General features: G+C 42.4%; 1 protein-coding gene across 5 annotated transcripts in view; it reads right to left on the reverse strand.

The window, feature by feature from the left end:
- Positions 1-15,573, reverse strand: part of Smyd3 (SET and MYND domain containing 3) — a 556,948-nt gene that overhangs the window by 383,013 nt on the left and 158,362 nt on the right. The gene's annotated exons all lie outside the window — the stretch shown is intronic.

Here is a 15,573-nt window from a genome sequence, read left to right on the forward strand (position 1 = left end):
ACACACACAAGCAGCTATTCTTCAGATTATGCTACTAGGCCCGGTTATAAGACTCATAATTTAGGACACAGATTTGCTCCCAAGGCAGTGCGTGGCATGGAGGTCTCGTGGCAGACACAGGTCACGTTTATCCAACCGCTGACTGAGCATGTGAAAAAGAGCAAGAAACCCCAGAGATTATAGAGCTGAAAATGTTAGCAAGGAGCAGATCTGAAGAGCCGGTGGTGACAGGCAAGCAACGGTCTTGGCACTTTATTACCCAAATGAGAAAAGAGACGAAGGTCCCTCACCAATGACAAGATAGCTCGCCGAGGCATCACATACGAGGGACCAGACTAAATTGAAGAGCAATCTTTTTAGCTATGCAGATGCCGAATGGCTTCATAATTAGAGGAGGGTCTCCACGTAATAACCTAAGGGACTTAGGACCTTCACCTTCTTAAGAATGTGTCACCACCTGTGCCCAGGATGAATTACACAGTGGTTTAGAAATCTCATTCTACTCGGAGCATTAATATTGATGAGCTGTTCTGACTCGGGAGAGAAACGTGATTAGAAAACAAAGGATTTATTTTCCCAATAACTAAAAGAGTATGTATTATAAAAAGACAACAGATCAGGATAAGACACTCACCAGGGCATAAAAGCACAGGTGGGGCTAGGGTGGGTAAGTAGGAGTTGTTATTTTATCTTTATAAAAGTATCCTCTTGATGTTGGCACACAGAACAGTAGGGATATCAGAGTAGCAAGCGCGTGTCAGGAGAGACTGAACCAAGACTGCCATTAGGGAGCTGTGGACTTGAAAGGGTGCCATTAAGTCAACAAAAGAAGCACATCCCCTCACCTCCGTGACAAATAGTTCACCTCAAAAAGATACTTGTTTAGCTCATAACTATTTAGCCTACAATAAGGACAAACATTCTTTTCTATGTAAAAAAAAAAAAGTCGGACATCAAAAAATCATAAAGATATTGCAAACGGCATACGCACATGTAAAAGCTCACAAAAGTACACAAACATGGGGCATCTTTTTTAAAAATATTTTATCTATTTATTATATATGAGTACCCTGTAGCTGTCTTCAGACACACCAGAAGAGGGCATCAGATCTCATTACAGATGGTTGTGAGCCACCACGTGGTTGCTGGGATTTGAACTCAGAACCTCAGGAAGAGCAGTGGGTGCTCTTAACCACTGAGCCATCTCTCCAGCCATGGGGCATCTTAAATATTGTACCGAGCCCAGATGATAAAAGCTGTGGCACGAAGACGAGAGTGCATTGAACTGGATAGTGCTCCAGCTATTCAAGTGAGACTTTGTGTGGAACGTGAGTACACATTCTTCCCTGGGACAGCCTCACCGTGCCTATTTGAGTGGTCTGCTTCCAGTAGAAAAACTCCCATACAAATTACAGTCGTTAGATTAAGTGAAGATATAGCATATGACTTATGAAGAGTTGATGTTTATACTCTGCATTATACACACACACACACACACACACACACACACACACACACACGGGCATGTGCACATGCATGCACACATAATGGCACACACAGATACACACACACACAGGCACATGCACACACACAGGCATGCATAGACACAGACACACACAGAGACACACAGACACACCCACGTTACAGCCAGTAAAGATTAAAGCTCGATATACATAAATTATACCGAAGGCAAGAAGAATATCACCTGTTGGGCACCCTGACAGGTAGATTAATAGCACACCTATAATTTTGTTTAATATGTATATTAGTTCCACGAAGCTGCTGGATTTAACATCTTTCTCTTATAGATCTGCAGGCAAAGCACAAAAAGGTGCGGTGCCTCAGAACACGTTTGAGAGGAAGCTCAGGCATGAGTTCCCTGATCCCAACACCTTCAGATGTGATTATGCTACCTCACACAGAAGCAAACGCACCGAAATTTATTTCTTTAATCCGAAGTTCCGCCCCCCACAAAAAAATAGCGTATCTTTAGATTGCATATGAATATTAAGTTACACTGTACTCCTAAATCCACCAGCAGACCAAGCTGTGTTTGTGACAACTCCCTCATTAGGCCTGAGGGGTGGAGGGGTAAACTCAGGTGGCCCCTGATCTGGGCGCGAATTGCTACTCCAGCCTTCGGCTGTGTCAGAAGACTTTGCAGTAAAGCCAGGAGGAACCGCACTGAGAAATTACCTGCTTGGTGTAACAGATTGCTCTGTGCTGGCCTCAAGTAGGAAATAGCGTTTCAAAGTGTATGCGCAGTTGGGGAGAAACATCTCAGGCCCAGATCTCAAACTCCATGGGTTACAGGAAAAACAACGGTGAAACTCGAGTTTCATTTCTTTGATAAAATGCATGACCTTCTGCTTGGAAAAAGGCTTTCGGAAGAACACAGCCCCTGCGGTGGTGCGTTACTTCTAGCTAAGAGCTATCCGGTACTTTCTTCAAAACTAATTCTGCTGGTGAGTTTGGGGGTTCTGTTTGATTATGGTTTGGACTTTTTATTTGTTTCTTTCCTCCCCCACCCCACATCTTTCTAAAAGTGTACGGGTATGAAGAGAACCTGGCCAGCCGCTGTGTAGACTAGGCAGGTGGCATTCAGAGACACCAGCACTCCAGTGGTTCCTGAGAGATGAGAACACACTTTTCCTGGCTTACACGGGAAAGAGCTTTGTGTTGACCGCAGCGGAGACTCGAGGGTCGGACAGGTGAGTTGCGATGGGGTGCTGGGGACAGGTAAAACTGAAAGGCAACCAAGGTACGGCTGGTACCCTCAAGGTGGGAGTCGATCATTTAACAATTTCATCCATACAGGTCCTGTGTGCACACTGACACCACACAGTGAAACCGCATCCTTGACGACGCCCCCCGCCCCCAAAAGAAAGTTTCATAAAACTGAGCTCTGGACATGATTTTTGGATACTGAAAAGATTTTATAAGATTTTAAATATTTCGGGATCGTCTCAAATTTGCTTTTATTGCTAACTTGAAACATCTCCATATAGATATTATTTTTTTAAAAACAAAGTAATTCTGGGAACGTCAGGACATATAAATCTGGAGACTGAGTTCAGTCCAGGCTAACAAAAGGTACCTTCCCTGAATGATGCTGTGACAAACTTGATGCTTGTCACTTCTCCCAGCAGCGGCCATGCCCTACGTGATCCAGTTCCATCCTGAACCAATGATGTGTGAGCTTCACTAGCGCCTCCTGCCTTGTGCTTCCACAATGACAGAGCTCGCGGCCAATGCCGAGACTCAGAGCGCGACCCTGTCTGGCACACCCGACTGAGCTGTGCGTCTCTCGCTCCTCTGCTTTGAGGTGCTTTCCTGAGGGTCAAATAAAACCGCGAGGAAGCACGAAGACTGTGAAGAGCAACAGAACAGTGGCCTCGGTAGGGCTATCCAGCCCGTTGTATAGAACACGGAAGAGGACACAGTCAGCCCCAAACTCTTAATCATTCTATGGTTTAATTCGTGGAAATTGCCTTGTATAAAACCCTACTAGAGTTGCTGGAGGTATTTTATGTTTGAATTTCTGGGATGAAATGTTTCCAAAAATAGGCCCCATAAAAAATTTTATTTAAATTATATTTGATAATCAGGCCACAGCATGATGAAACTGCAGCCACAAAAACAGAGTTCCTTTTTCTCCTTAAACCAGAAGAAACTCTGTACATGTGTGCACATGTGTGCACATGTGTGCGCACATGTGCATGATCACTCCTGCTCTAAGGTATTTCCTGAACTTGTTTGCTCACAAGTTTTATATATATATATATATATATATATATATATATATATATATATATATATATATATATTGCCTACTACACAGCTTCTCATGGCATTAACTCTTTTACTGCATTAACTGTTTTCATTTACTGCATTAACTTGTGTATTAATAAGTTACATATACACACAGAGAGACACTCACACACACAAGACACACACACAGACACACACACTCATACACAAGACACACACAGACACACACATACAAGAAACATACACAGGCACACACCCACACACACAGAGGCACACACAGAGATACACATGCACAAGATATACACACAGACACAAACAGATGCACACCAACACTCACATACACAGACACACATACAGACACACACGCACACACACAGACACAAACAGACACACACAGAGACACAGAAACCCACAGAAGGACTCACGCAGACACACAGACATACACACACAGGCACACACAGAGAGACACACACACAAGAGATACACACAGACACAAACAGATGCACACAAACACACACATACGAACACACACGCACACACACACAAACACAAAGACACATATACAGACACACACGCACACACACACACAAACAGACGCACACAGACACAGACACCCACAGAAGGACATGCACAGACACACAGACGCACAGACAGACAGACAGACACACACACAGATGAACTTGTGCTTTTTACATTAAATCTTGTCTCTTATCTGCTGCAAGCCCTTTCCCAGGCAGTGTTCATGTCATCTGTGGCAAAAACAGATTCTTGAGTTCATACGTAATTCTTAGAACTTGCAGAATAAATTCAAACGCATTCCTTTTTCCTGTTACATACCACCCAAACTGTCTCAAAAATCTTATTATGAAATCTAAAATTCAAAACTCCTTCTGTATGTTCACGTCTTCCTTGGCCTTGACACTAATTCTAAGCCGTTGTCTCTCACATATTTGGAACACTCTCCGGTTTTTCTCACTCTATGATAACTGTGGCTTCTCAGAAACTTCATTTTCATAGTTCAATACTCCCATCTTCAACTTCCACTTGACAAATTTAGTTGTCATACCGTATCAACCTGAAGAAAACAAATGAGTCTGGAATATAATTTTTAGTGCATTGAAAGCCACAGTGCTCGGCACAGATGATTCCGGCACAAGCCAGGTGTGAAGATGCCGCATGTTTGCTGCGCCTGAGAGGAAACTTGATTTCAGAAAGCAATTCTTCACCACATCCAACAGATAAGTTCACAGGAAGACAGAAGGCGCCACTTCATTTATATGGCACATTGAAAGTGGGAACGCAGCCCACCGACTACATCAGCGCTAGGACAACGCCATCAGCTAGGACATGGCCCAGACGGTAGACTGCAGCTCCATTTCCTAAAGAATTCCTTGGTTGGATCTCGAATTCTCTCAGATAAAACAAGGAGAAAATTAGTTTGGTGTACATCTTTGAAAGATGAGGCAGGCATGTTGGACTGTAACTACGACCATCCCAAATCCAACATTTGAAGGGCAATCATGTTCCAATTATATCAGCTTTAGTGACTGATAAATTAAAAAGAAGACTTCAGCTGTTAAAGAGATATACACACAGCAGGAGAGACGGGCCATGCAGGTAATCCTAGACACAATAATGTAATGCCTGTAATCAAGACACTGAGGGAACTGAGTTTGAGGCCAGCCTGAGCTATATATCTCCAGGGCAGCCTGGGCTACAGAAACCCTGTGTCTAATCAATTAATTCATTAAAATTAAAATACACAATAAATACCCTGAGACTCGGTGAGACGCAACTTTCTTTATTAAACCCTATGAACGGATTTGAGCGTTTTGAGCTGGATAGATGAGCACAAACAAGGCCACCAAAATCACCACAGAGCTGGTGTGAGGAGGGTACCAGTGCTGACAGTGGGGGTGAGCTGCTGGGCTGGCTTGTTGGCACAAGTTGATGAAGGAAAAGTGGTTGAGCTGGCTTCAGATGAGGCTATCTGTCTTTGTGTGTCACAAGGAAACAACATATAGAAAGCACCTTCTATGAGTATCGTTTCCTGACTGGTGTGCTTGTCAAACACAACGTGGACTAGCTGTGGTCGAGTGACTGAGGGTCTGCCTATCTTACTGCTGTCCCCAAGCTCACAACTGATCCCTCGTGTCGTGGACACTATCACAAGGTAACGCGGTGTTAGCTAACTGGCAGGCACAACTCAAGAGACACAGTTAAATACGGACTGTCACTCAACCCACTGCACACACTCAATGACTTGCTTCTCCATTTGATGTATATTGATGTCTTGCCTGCGTGTGTGTCTGTGTGAGGGTGTTGGGTCCCCTGGAACTGGAGTTAAAGACAGTTGTGAGCCACCGTGTGGTTGCTGGGAATTGAACCTTGGACCTCTGGAAGAGCAGCAGATGAGTGCTCTTAACCGCTGAGCCATCTCTCCGGCCCCGCCCCCTAATTTACATATTTAAAAACAAAGTACAGAAATCTTAGTAATTCACTCTAGCACATACGGAGAGTAATAATATAAGGAAATATACCTATTTAAACATACAACCACATTGACTCTAACATATGAAGAAATTCATGTATCCTGGAAGTTTCTAATTCTGTTCAAAGACCCACTTGTATGAGGCCGTTTTTCCTTTCTAGACTCATTCACAAGATTTCACTACATTTCTTAAACTTATCAGCCACGACACCCCAACATCTAATATCTATCATCACTGTATCATTTTCTTTATTAAAAAATATATAGGGGTTGGGGATTTAGCTCAGTGGTAGAGCTCTTGCCTAGCAAACACAAGGCCCTGGGTTCGGTCCCCAGCTCCGAAAAAAAAGAAAAAGAAAAAAAAAATATATAGTTTCCAAAAGAGATAGAATTTTAATTTTGCAAGTTACCAATTTCAGATGTCAGATCTACCGAAACTAAGTATTTTCATACATGGCTTAATAATATTGAAATATGCACACCACAGAAACAAACCCTGCTAATCAGTGGTAAACAAACACACAGTTGTCACAGGATGTAGACACCATCGAGTAACTGTGTCCTTTTTCATTAAACACTGAATCACTGTGAGCTGCCAGTAGCATGAAGTAAATTAATGTTTAATATTTAATACTCGGTAGGCTCAATATGGAACTAGAAAAGTGTTTTGAACTTTATGTTATTTGACATTTCTATTGCAATTCACGATTATATCTAGGAAGGTTGAAATTTTACTTAAAGGCAATTTAAATTTAACAAATGTTGCTGCTGTTTTAATGCTACTTTGTAGCCATTGAATTTTAAGGTTTAATGATAATTTAAGTTCAGAAAATACGTTTCCTTCCTTATAGCAAAGACATAGTAATTTTCAAAGGATGATATTCCAGAATACAGAAGTATCATCAACATAAACTATGGGATATACAGTTATGTATAACATGGCCATTTTAGTCATTACCTGATGACCAAAGAGAAAGTCTAATCACATGATGAGCTGGGCACAGTGGCTTGTGTGGCACTGGGGACGCTGGGGTGAGAAGAATGTCAGTTTGAGACATGCCTGAGCACACTTAATGGCACTCACCATAAATCACTGCCCTACACAAGAGAAGAGGGTTTGGTTCTATAATACACAGTACAAGTAACCACAGACAACAACAGGTTCACCACAGACTGGAAGGAGTGGTACTGCTTACGCTCTCCCACACGGGCAAGGGCCAGCCAGGTCTGGTGTCACACGCCTTTTAATCCCAGCACTGGGGGCTGGGGGCAGAGGCAGCTTCTGGAAGTTTGAAGCCAGCCTGCATGACACTATAAGAACCTGTCTGAAAAGCAATGACAACAAGTAAGAAAAAAAAAAAAGACAGGTAAGCTATCCAAATGGCACAACGGCACTGTATTGTTAAAATAAACCTCAAGGAATCACACTCTGGAGCAAGGGCTGTAGTTCAATGGCTGGTCAGCTGCCATGCTCAACCCTGAACCCCATCACCAAACGAATAGCATCAAACTCTATGTACAAGTGGAATGTTAAAAAAAAAACTTTTGGAATTCAGTACTAATAAATATATTTCTATATACAGCCTTCCCTCCAATAATGTAATTCTGCCTCTTTTAATCACTTGTCCCAGACATTGTGATTATAGCAGGCATCTAAGTATAAGGATGTTTTATGTATTAAGAAATAACTTTATAAGGATTTGTTTCCACGGCACAAGACAATAATTAAAATGTGAGTGCAAATGTGAAGCTGTGTGTGTGTGTGTGTGTGTGTGTGTGTGTGTGTGTGTGTGTGTTATTCTTCTTGGATTACCAGTGAGGATTACACAGGATTTCAAAGCAAACACAGGCATATGTGAATCAAAGTACACTTCCACAGTGCATAAGCAGTCCAGTTTTAAAGCCTGGTGCTGCTAGAGACCATGGATGTGTTATTTTTTTCCTTGTTGAACTAACAATTATTAATTATCCATTAATACATTCCAGACACAGTTCTGGGCATATTGCCATATTTTAATTCAACATTTCTGAATTGGACCTTATCGTTATTTTTTTGTTGCAAATGAAGAAACGGACAAACTAGGTAATTGCCCAGTTCAAACAGATTACAGTTCCAATACTGCACTTCCCTTCAGCCACAGGTATTTCCATGCACTTCCTGCCTCTGCTGGGCTCTGCCTGACACACTGTCAACACTAGAGTCCATTTCTCTGTCCACTGCAATCTATCCACCTCTCAGATTCAGGACACATCTGGACCAGGGTACACTCTCAACAAAACTTCACTAAAATTTTGTGTTAAATGACTTGTCTCTACAAAATGAAAAATGGAAATAGATGCTTGGGTCCAGGTTTGTATCCCTTAAAATATCTTCTGACACAACTAAAGTATATTAAAAGGATATAGTTTTTAAAAAGACTTTTATAACTGTCCCGGAAGCCTATGGCAGGTGGCAAAGCCTGGCACTTTAAAGGAACAGAATCAAGCCAAGTCATGCATTCTGCAACTGCTCCCAGTATGTATGATCTGACTATTCAGGTACATAGCAAATGTCACAGGGGGTAGAGGACAGACAAATGTCACAAGGGTAATGGGCTTCAAATGCATGTACTCAAGACATACTGCATCCTAATGAACAAAGCCTTTAGAATAGAGAACCCATGTAATCCATGGGTCATTCTGCAGTGGAGGAGTTTGCCATGAGCTCTGCTAACTCAGGTTCACTTCTCACGGAAGCACACGATTCTAACAGCATCTACCCTCGCTACGGAGATGACTGTGACGTCAATGGTCAGAGTCAGGACCTCAGAATTGATAGCTTTACATTGAACAGGGATTAGACAGGTCAACGTTGATCAGGACTTGGTGAGCTTTATGTTGACGAGGGGGTTGGCAGGAGTTAGTGAGTGAGTTTTCTAGTCAGTGTGGATTTTTGCCCACTGGGCACTGACACCCTTGCCTATTTTCTTACCTTCAGAGTGTCTTAGTATTATCAGTAAATGATGGCACTAGAAAGTTTAATTCCTTCTATATTCCCACTTAAAACATATCTTTTCATTCTCAGAAAATACCAGCTCCTTCCAAATGCATGATCAAACTCAAAGGCAAGGTTGAACAATTTCTAAGTCTCGGGAAAAGAAATTATATTAGCAACTAATTCAAATGCAAAAGGTAAAGAAACAGAAACCACCTTAAATAATTATATTGCTTTTTATTAAGTGGTACATAATTAATCTTCTTCTGCCAAATTATTTTAAGCCAGGTTAATCCCTTGGATACAAAGATGCTTATAAAAACCAACAAATCAAAGCTCTCAATTTCTGAGTTCTAGCCAGAAGACCATATTGTCTAGGCAGAACAAATGTCTCTTATTACTCTATAACTAATATAGATATGAGGACATTCATAGGCTTAGAACACATGCTTGTGAGAAGAGGAATGGTTGTAATCTAGTATATGTTAACCTGCAGAACTTGCTTAATTCCTATCATACAAAGCATGTATGCAACTGTTCATGTGTATGGGGGGGGACATTTCAGGGGTGCAGTGTGCTGCTCCCTCTGGAAGGGAGCCTTGTCAGATGCATCCCGACTATGAGGCGGATTTCAATTAACTGGCTAAGAAAACAGGAGAAATAATCAACCTCACATCCGTCAGAACCAAACCACTATGAAGTAAAAGGCCCAACCATCAACTCTGAGTAGACAGAGGGGAAAGCAACCACGCCCACTTGTAGCAGAGACAGCAAGAGAACCAGAGCTTGATGGAGAAGGCTCTCACAGAGAAGAATGAAGAGTGAACGGATAACAGATGAGGAAACAGACTTCCCATGCTTCAGGGACGTGCAGACAGGTACATGGCAGAAGCATAGCAAACGTAATTAATTATTAATTTTTAATTAACATAGTTAATTCAATTACAACAGACTGTGAGATTCATCGAGTGTTCCACTGGAAGGGAAAGGAGGGAGGAGGGAAAGGCCACAGCCTTAGAGATGCTGCTTGACAGGCAAAATTCTTCAAAATATTTTACCCGCAACCATGTTGAAAGTAAGATACCAATCATATACTTTATAAGTAAAATCCACTTTATGTATAAGGACACCGAGACAGAAACATTAATGTCTATTAAATGTCAACAACCTGTCGAGCATTTTGCAAGGATTCGGATGCACCGCCTGGCCTGCTGAGATGAGGAGCCGCCAGCTCTGCTGCGGAGAACTGAAAATGAACTCAGAGGGGCGGGGGAAAGTCGAGGAAACGTCAAAGCCGGCAACGGCGCTCACTGCACCCAGCACACATCCTACCAAACGGTGGCACGTGGCACTGCAAGACGACACAGTACACGCATAATTTGGAGAGGCTTCGGAAAAGCAGACCTAGAAGATCTCCATTGTTTTTAAGGGGCTTATGACAATAATCCGAGAAATCCGAGCCTGAAATATGAACAGAGAGAGTTAGGATGGCACAGGGGCAGGACACAGAGAATCAGTGCAAACCAGACCCACAAACACGACCTAAGTCAGTGACTTCCTCACAGTGCCCCGCCTGGACTTCCTTTTCTGGATGCTCGCTGCCTCTAAGAATACCACTCAGTAAATCATTCCCAGTTCCATCATCTCTACACGCATTTACTCTTAAGATAAAGTATTACTTTTAGGGGCTGGAGAATGGGTCAGCAGTTAGGAGCACTGGCTGTTCTTCCAGAGGACCCGGGTTCAATTCCCAGCACCCACCCACGTGACAGCTCACAACTGTCTGTAACTCCAGTTCCGGGAGGCCGTGGCACCAGACATGCACAGGGCACACATAAATATGCATGAATGCAAAATACCCATACAAGTGTTACTTTTGCGCTGCTAAGAAACGATGCCAGTTAACCAATAACATGGCCATGGCATGAAACATACTCACATCAGATACAAGAGAATATGAAAACGCTTCACCTGGGGCTAGACAGATGGGTCTGTGGTTAACAGCACAAAGATACCAGCTCAGTCCCAGCATTCATGTTAGGCAATTCACAACTACCAAGGGATCTGACGCCCTCTGCTGGACTCCACAGGAACCTGCCCTCACACATGCATACACTCTCACATACTCAGATAATCAAAACCTAAAATAATTGTTATTTTAAAACAAAATGAATGGCAATTTTCTGCATTTCTGGAATATATTTTTATTCTACCATCTCAACAAAATTCCAGTACTATGTCTTGAGCTGATGATATAACTCAGTGGGTAGGGTGTCTACCTAGCATGTGTAAGGCCCTGAGCTTAATACCCTGAATTATAATTACATGTGTGTGTGTGTGCATGAGTGTGTGTGTATGTATGTGTGTGTGAGTGTGTGTGTATGTGTGTGTACGAGTCTGTGTGTACAAGTGTGTGTATGTATGTGTGTATGTGTATGTCTGTGTGTGTGAGTGTGTGTGTGTGTGTATGTGTATGTCTGTGTGTGTGAGTGTGTGTGTGCGTGTGTGTGTGTGTACGAGTCTGTGTGTACAAGTGTGTGTGTATGTATGTGTGTATGTGTATGTCGTGTGTGTGTGTGAGTGTGTGTGTGTGTGTGTATGTATGTGTGTGTGTGAGTGTGTATGTGTGTGTACGAGTCTGTGTGTACAAGTGTGTGTGTATGTATGTGTGTATGTGTATGTCTGTGTGTGTGAGTGTGTATGTGTGTATGTGTATGTCTGTGTGTGAGTGTGTGTGTGCGTGTGTGTGTGTGTACGAGTCTGTGTGTACAAGTGTGTGTGTATGTATGTGTGTATGTGTATGTCGTGTGTGTGTGTGAGTGTGTGTGTGTGTGTGTGTGTGTGTGTGTGCGCGCGCGTGCATGCGCATGTATACCACATCTGACAGAGAAGAGCCTTTAAGTCCCATGGACGCTGTGTTACACTCTGATGGTTTATAGCCACTCCATAGGAACTACAAGCAGTATGGCTCACACGCCCTTCTGTCTAAACTTGAAGGCATTCTTACATTCCTGAGGTGGAAGTGCTAACTGGTGCTGTTCAGGATCATCCAAGTAGCAGAGGCAGTTTCAAAAGTGTAAGCAAGCATTTAAAACACTACATTGCATGAGGCCATTACTAAAGTGTCCCGACTCTCTGTGATGTACACAGAACAAATTTTACTGTTGGATTAAATGTCCGACAGATGATTCTGAATCCTGTGATAGTAACTTTTACATAAAGTTGCATAAGAAGTGAATGTGTCTCGTGAGATAAGCCTCCACTTCCCAAGGCTTGTAAACCGGTAAGTACCTAACTGTCCGGGTAAACTCCCCCACCGACAAGAAAGCAGACTGCACTTTCTGGTCAACACATACACAGTATTTGATTTTAAGATCATTTCGCAAGGTGTGAGGCAGCAGAAGGAAACTGGAGGCAGACTGCAGAGCATGCTCTGGGGACCGTCCAGTCCTCAGGGTGTTCACACGACAATGGATGCCAATCCGTGACCGTGAAGCCCGGCTGAGAAGTTGGCGAATCAGCAGGAGGAACAGACATGTCACGAGTAGGACCTCATCCCGTGATCTTTACACGTCACAATAAGTAAGCTCGTAAGCTGGCCTGCTCCCATGGCCTGTGTGGGATCTACACAGACCTAAGGACCATTAGAAAATATGTTCTCAGTGCCCGCTTTGTAAGTAGAGTTGCACGAAAGCAGATAAACATCGGTCTCACCCCTGCACGGACAGTCGTCCAGGCAACGAGATCGTGGACTTTTCTCCCAGACTGTGGGTTGAAGAATCTTCTGTCCGGAAGAATGAGCATACTGCCGGGTTTTCAACACTTCACATCCACACATTTCCTATCATTTTATTTTAAAGCCATGCGTTACAAACTTAGCTCCTTAGAATCCTCAAGTTGTATCATCTGTTCACGACTCGCTTTCTCCCTTCTATTTGCTGAAAACCAATTGCAAGGGAGACCCGTGGCTCTGCGGTGATCCACCCTTGACCATTAATCATATGACAAACTTTGTCTTCACCGTGTTCAAAGGTAACGGTCACTAGCTGTTTCAGCAGTTTCCGGTGGTGACAGGACAGGGAGGGAGTACTCCTGGGAACGACACGGTCTTCCCTCTCTTTCCTGTTTTATTTCCTCCATAAGACAAGGGCATCCTCGTCTTTACTGAGCCCATTGAAATGCCCTGTCTAAACCACACTGTACCAGTCAATAGCTTCTTCCTCTGTGTTCCCAAACTAAAACAGTTCCTTTCAAACGTTCTGCCTTGTGTCACTAACTGTGGTGTTGTAGATTACTTACATGCCGCAAAGTAAACTCTCCCTGTGCCCCAAAGAATCTAGCCTAGATTGGTTAATGTTGACTAAACAATTTGATTATTGTAATGTCAAATCTTATTAATGATTTGAGGAAAATATTATAATGTTAAACAGCCTTTGACCCAGTCATTAAAATGACAACAGTGTTCTTTCAATTACAACCCAAAGAGAAGTAAAAAAAATCCCATGTGAAATAAAAAATCGAAAAATAATGTTTTTTTCTCTAGTCTACAGCATCTTATTCTTTCATTAAATCCCCCAGAGTAATTTTATTTAGTGGGGGAGGGGGCGCTCTATGTCATTTTATGAACCTGACAAATGGCTCTCCCCAAAGTTATAGGGTATATATATTTAGTACTAGGTCATAAAATATTCACTTTGAAACTTTTTATTAGAATATTTGCCTGCCTGATTAAAGATGAAATAGAGCTGCATTAAAATAAATTTGCATAGGCTGAATACGGAGCAGGAGAGAGAGCTGGGCCAAAAGGAAACGAGCCACAAGTATAAATATTACCTAGGTAGCCTACAAAGCACATAGCCATGTGTTAACGTGTGATCTGAAGGCGATGAATTAAAACTTTATCAGAGGATAAAAATCTGCAAATCTATATTCTTGGCCTAATTCTAAAACAGGAGAAAATGAGGTTTATTATTATTATTCTCATTTCATAAGCAATCCCCACACTCTCATACCAATAGTACTTTGGGGAAACATTCTCAAATTCTCATTTGAATGTACTTAGCATACTTCTCAAAGCACCAGCAAACTGATTCTGGGACAAACAGATTTTATCAAAGAACTGAACATTTACATGTAAAAGCCTTTACTTGGAAATCCTCCTCCTCAATTCTCTACTTGCAAAAATCACTTTAAGTCAAAAAATATAAATTAACCCCGCTAGTCAGGCCTTGTTTATACACCCTCAGAAAACACCCACTAGCCGGGCTACACCAATAAAGCTTCAGATGACTGGCTTTGGATCTCTCTCACACCCTTAAGATAGTTGTGCTGGAACTCAGAAGCACAGACAGCACCTTAGGCACATAAGGACGCTGGTGCCACCTTGTCAAGGCTTCCTGAGAACGCTTTTAGTCAATCTCAAGCCCTGCCTCCTGGTCATCATTAAAAGATTCTTCTACTCCTAGATCCATCGATCCCATTCTGCCTTTAGTAAGAGAGTAAGCCTCAAATATTCAGCATTCCTAGGTACGAGGTTTTATAGCTGGCAGACATCCGAAACTTCTTTTCTACAATGCTTCCTATATATCTTACCAAAGTCTCAATGTATCAAGGTATCACTCTTTTTGTTTTTCTTAAGATTTATTCTATATAAGTACACTGTAGCTATCTTCAGACACACCAGAAGAGGGCATCAGATCTCATTACAGATGGTTGTGAGCCACCATGTGGTTGCTGGGAATTGAACTCAGGACCTCTGGAAGAGCAGTCAGTGTTCTTAACCTCTGAGCCATCTCTCCAGCCCTCAAGGTATCACTCTTAACAAAGTGGTCTGGACCTTACATCACCATTAACCTTACGACTCAGTTAATGTGAAAAAGTGGAAGAATTAAAAGGTTAAAAAATGAGATGTTATAAATTTGTGGGACCTCAGTACTATATCAGAATCATTAAACTCCAACAAGCATGTGTCTGATGTTAAATGAATAAAACCACCCCTCTGCCCATCCCTCTGAATATGCAGACGACCACTTAAATCACTGTCCCACCATCCTAAACTGTACCCATTGAGGGCAAGGGTTAGGTCCGCCTACTTTGGAAGTGACCCTGTTCCCTTTTGTTTTGAAGGTGACTTCAAACAAAATAAGACTCTTCCGAGATATTTCACTAGGCCAAACAGATACAATAGCTTCTACAAACTTCTTGCTATAATAGCTTGCATGCTACAAGAAGGAATTTAACCTTCTTCATATTATAATAACACTATGTTCTCATATCCTAGATAGGGGAACTGAAGACCGGGGGCTGAACACTTGGGGACAAGTGAGAATAAGAATCC

This window comes from Rattus norvegicus, chromosome 13, assembly GCF_036323735.1.
Source record: "Rattus norvegicus strain BN/NHsdMcwi chromosome 13, GRCr8, whole genome shotgun sequence".
Classification (NCBI taxonomy): Eukaryota; Metazoa; Chordata; class Mammalia; order Rodentia; family Muridae; genus Rattus; species Rattus norvegicus.